This window comes from Crocodylus porosus, unplaced genomic scaffold (genome assembly GCF_001723895.1).
Source record: "Crocodylus porosus isolate Cpor-Errol unplaced genomic scaffold, CroPor_comp1, whole genome shotgun sequence".
Lineage (NCBI taxonomy): Eukaryota > Metazoa > Chordata > Crocodylia > Crocodylidae > Crocodylus > Crocodylus porosus.
This window is the reverse complement of record NW_017728943.1, coordinates 123,094,971-123,100,009: the sequence shown is the minus strand read 5'-3', so window position 1 is coordinate 123,100,009 and position 5,039 is coordinate 123,094,971.

The window sequence follows — 5,039 nt, the reverse complement described above, 5'->3', positions numbered from 1 at the left end:
GAGCATTTTGACCAAACCTAAGAGATGGAGGTTCAAGCTCTCTTTGAGAGCCTAGATTTTAGGTCTACCCCTTGCTGGGCACAAAGCCTAACCACTAGCTAGGGTGCTTGTACATACGATGTCACAATGTACACGACAAAAATTTCCCTTTGTGTAGCTTACTGGCATCACCCATTATACGCACATGAGTTTTAGGAGTTTTAAATGAGTTTGCATTGTTGCAAACTAAACCACATACTGATGTAGTTTTTACAATGTTGTAACTTGGCACGTTACAGCCATTAGTCAGCTTACCCGCTGCGGCCACAGAAGAGGCTGGCAGGCTCTCCAGAAAAAAAGGATCAGGCAGCTCACTGCTACTTCCTTTGGCAGGCTCCTGCAGCCAGCAGGATGCCTAGGGCCACCTGGGAATGGCCTGGCTTGTCCCTGGGCAACATGAGGAGGTGGCAGGAGGGTGGCTGGGTATGTTGGCAGCTGGAGAAGGTGGTGGAGATGGTGCATGGGATGTGGGGCTGCCCAGCCAGGCTGCTAGCTTCCCCAAGCCCCTCTCTCCTGAGGGCTGACAAATTAATGGCACAAATTAGTGGCTCCCCGGCCATGGGAGAGGTGGGCAAGCTCCAGTAAATGGGTGGGGGGGAAGGATTGGGCCCCTCATCACTTTTGCCTTCAACAGGCACCTTCTGCATCCAGGATAATAATGTATATATGGTGATGGGAAAAATAAAACTCACCTTTTCAATTTAGGGGGCATAGAATTAAGGACTAAAACCTTGTCACATGTACAACCACCCTAGGGTACTGGTCTACTCTAAAACACAGGAGGACTTTCTCTCCTCTGACATTTAACACCTATCAGACAAGAAAGACTTTGGTAAAGCAGCGACTTGAAACAAGATCTCCGAATTCTTGTGCCAGCACTATAACCACTGGTTATCATCCTGTCTGTTCCATCCCTTTTCGGTTGCTTTCTCCCACTGGAAAACCTGTAACCTCTTCTATGCCACCATGGGACAGTCTTACTTTTCCAATGTATCCCCAAATGTTTGTTTTCTTGTTCTTCTGACTAGCATTATGCTTCTAGTCTGAATGTCAATGTTGTAATCACTGCTGACATGTAAATATTAGTAATTATAAATCCTTTAAAGGTAATATAGTGCAACTGACAGTAAACCTTAAATGAAAACAAAACAGCTGTTTCCTAAAAATCTCTGTTTTGTCTCTGTCTCACCTAGTCCAGTCTATATTCAGAGTATGATTGTGCTGTAGATGAACTGGATTGTAAGGTTCTCAGAGTAAGGGCCTGGTTTTATTTTTAAGTTGGACACTGAAAATGTGCCTGCAAATTTCACACAGTAGATACATTTTTTCAAAGGCGAATAAAGAGAAACCAAATACAATCAGTCCTGGGCTTTACAATATTATAACAAAGAGATATGTTTTACATTGTAAAACATACCATAGAAGTTCAGGTACAAAGGGAACTGGGGTTAAAATTAACCATTTTTAATGAGAAATCAACAAACGGTTATGTATCTTATTCCTCTACTGCCTGAGTGCCTTGAGCTGAATATATCTTCACCTTGCTTAAGTGACGGAAGCTGTCGTCTCAGTAACACACTTCATTCTAGATCAGTTTTACAAGTGAATCTAGTCAGAAACACCACTTATCAGTATATTGTGCCTTTGCCATAATGTTCTTCAGAGAAACCAAATGGAACAAAACTTGAAAGCTGTAAAAGAAGGTAAATGCGGGTGCCTATTTGTCAAACAAGGGGGAAAAGACTTTGAGAAGCAGAGTCTGAAACAAGGTAGCAGGTTAGAAAGTCACCGAGAATGGCCTCTAATGGTCTTGTAGTGTTGCTGTAGCTCTGATGGTCCAGGGGATAAAGGAATCATAAGAAAGTAGGGCTGGAAAGGATCTCACAAGGTCATGTTCCAATGCATGACCACCATCATAGTTAGATCTTTCCTTCACCCTAAATTCCCTCTGATGCAGCTTGAGTCCATTGTTCCTAGTCCTGTCTCATATGGCTACAGATAAAAACCCATCTCTGTCCTCTCTATAATCGCCCTTCAGCATTTGAAAATTGTTATCAAATCCTCTTTGCCTTCTCTGCTCCAGACTCAATAACTCTAGCTCCTTCAGCCTTTCCTCAGAAGTCATGCACTCCAGGCTTCTAATTATTTTTGTTGTACTGTGCTGGACTCTTTCCAAACTTTCCCATCCTTCTTGAAGTGTTGGGCCCAAAACTGGACACAGTATTCCAGGGGAGGCCTCGCTAGTGCTCAATGCAGCAGAAGAATCACTTCTCCTGATTTTCGCATGACACTCCTGTTAATATAATCCAAGATGCTGTTGGGCTTCTTTGCAACAAGAACACACTGTTGGCCAATATTCAGCATATGGTCTGCTATAGCCCACAACCCCTTCGTTACAGTGCTGTAGCGTAGCTAATCATTCCCCAGTCTTTATCTGTGAGTGCAATTCTTCCATCCATCTCAAGCCCAGGACTTTGCACTTGTTCTGGCTGATTGCAAATCATTTTTTCCAATCTACCCAGGTCATTCTTAGCCTTACCCTCCAGAGTGTCTGCAGCTCTATCCACTTTGGTGTTATCTACAAATTTTCTAAGCATACACTCCATCCCATCATCTAAATCATTAATAAATATATTAAACAATATCTGTCTCAGGACAGACCGGTGGGGAACCTCAACTGATATCTCCTTCCAACTAGATATAGCCATTGATAACAATTCATAGAGCATGATGACTCAGAAATGAATCCATGCAATGTTAGCACCGTTAGGCAGGCAATCGTGATTCACAAGATAAACCCAGAGCTGTCAAGTAGGAATCCATTGTGTAAAAACATTCTGACTTGCTGGGATCTTTCAAAGTAATTGGCAACAGGAAAAAAACCAAAAACAATAATGCTCTATTTGTTTTTCCATAATCAAAAAAAACCAAACAAAAATCAAAAACTAAAAAAGCATCAGTGAAAAACTTAGAAGTTGTGAGAAGCAAAGATTTCTAGGGTGATATCTTTTATTGCACCAACTATGTAGTTGGGATAGAGTTCAATAAGTTCTTGAATGCAAGATATTCTTCCTCAGGTCTCCGTGAGGAATGTCTTACATTCCAAAATTTGTCTAGCTCTATCCCAACTATATAGTTGGTCCAATAAATGCTATCACCCTAAGATATCCTTGTCTCTTGTATCATTTCTGGATCATCATGGCCCCATAATTATTGTCTTTTATCTTCAAAGTTAGCATTTCCTGAGGGAGGCCTCAAGTCTAAAAAGGTTGAGAACCACTGCTTCAGGCACAATGTGGGAAGGTAACTAGGAAAGAAAAGAAGCCAGAGGTAGTTAGCCAAGTTAGTCTGAAGGCAGGGGAGAGATGTACCTTTAGAGCTCCTATACACATCTGTTTACCAATTAGTGCTAAGTAGTATTCACTGGAACAGACTTGATTGAGTCTGCTGGAGCAGTTACTTAATGGACTCCAGCAGCTTCTGTATCATGTCTATTCAGTGTGCCCATGCTTCAAAATGGCAGTGGGGTGCTTGAACTAAAGCTTGTTTGACCACTTTGAGTGCAGCATGCTGAAGACACATGACGCTGTGGGCGCCTTAATTAGAGCGGTTCCTGTCCTGGAGCTGCTCTAATTAAAGCACACCCCCTCCACTGGAGGAGCAAGCATATAATTCCCTTACAGACTAACTAAGGGCCTGCTTACATGTTGCACTTTATGCTATTTAAATGTTGATTTGTGTTAATAGTAGTTTGAGTTTGAAGCAGTCACATCTTCAGGCTAAAAACCTTCTCTTACTGTCCCCCACCTGCACAGCTGTGATTTGCTACTAGAGGGCTGGCAAGCAGGGGCCTGACTAAGGAGGTCCAGCTGTGAGTTGCCAGGACAGGGCTGGAGATGAGTGGGGCAGGAACCTGAAGCTGCGAGATGGAAAATTAATGGGATGGGGGTGCATAATGAAGTGGGGGATGGAAAGGAAAAGGAGGGGGAAATGAAGGAAGTCACACCAAAGGATAAAATAAAAAGGTAAAACAATTAAAAAGAAAAAAGAAAAAGGAAATTAAAGAAGGTTTCATGTTTTAATGAATTGGGATTGGAGTGTGGAGGATGCTGGTGGTAATTCCTGGGGTGGCTGGGAGGTGGGAGCCATGAGGGAAGGGGCTTTTGGGGGCAGCTACTACCCCTGCCCTGGGTAGGAAGCCCCAGGTCATGCGGGCCCAATCCAGCTCCCTAAATTGTTCCCTCCCCATCCCTCCTAGACCCCACAGCTCAGCCTGTTTGTGCCCTGTGACCTGGTTAACTGGCAATGTACTCTGCAGGCTGTTTGCATGGAGTTGCACCCATCGGGGTGAGAAGGTTACAGCCCTGGGGGCAGTAGGAAGAGTTGCCTTGATGCCAGGACTGCCCTCCCCATGGGCAGCAGAATTCAGCAGGTGGCAAGTTTGTCCACATAGACCAGAAATGGGGGGGAGGGGGAAGGAACACAGTAGCACAAGGTGCTGGAGGATGGCAACTTGGGCAGCTCGCCTGTAAGGCATGGCCACGCATGAATGAAACAGGACTTGAGAAAGATAGGCTAAAGCTGCCTGGAGTGGTGCAACTTCAAACCTGCTTCAAAACTAGTTTTGGGTATTCCTATGTGAATGGTCCAAGGCCTAAGTGCTCCATGAACATGTTACAATGCCCTGAGACACTAAGTCAAGAGAAACCTGATAGAATCATCCACACGGAGGGCTGGAAGGGACCTCAGGAGGTCACCTAGTCCCACCCCCTGCTCAAAGCTGGGCTCATCCCAGCTAGGCTAGGGACAGACATTACACATAAACCAGTTTAAGTGATCAGAAACTGGTTTAAACCTGTAACAGAACAGATGTTTGTGTGAGCTCGATGCCGAATTATATAGGACTGAATTAAGCACAGGCTCAGACCTGTTCAATTTAAAACTTTTATTGTTTCACAAAGTCATAAACTAAAGGAGGTCTGTTGGTTCACGAGGTTCCC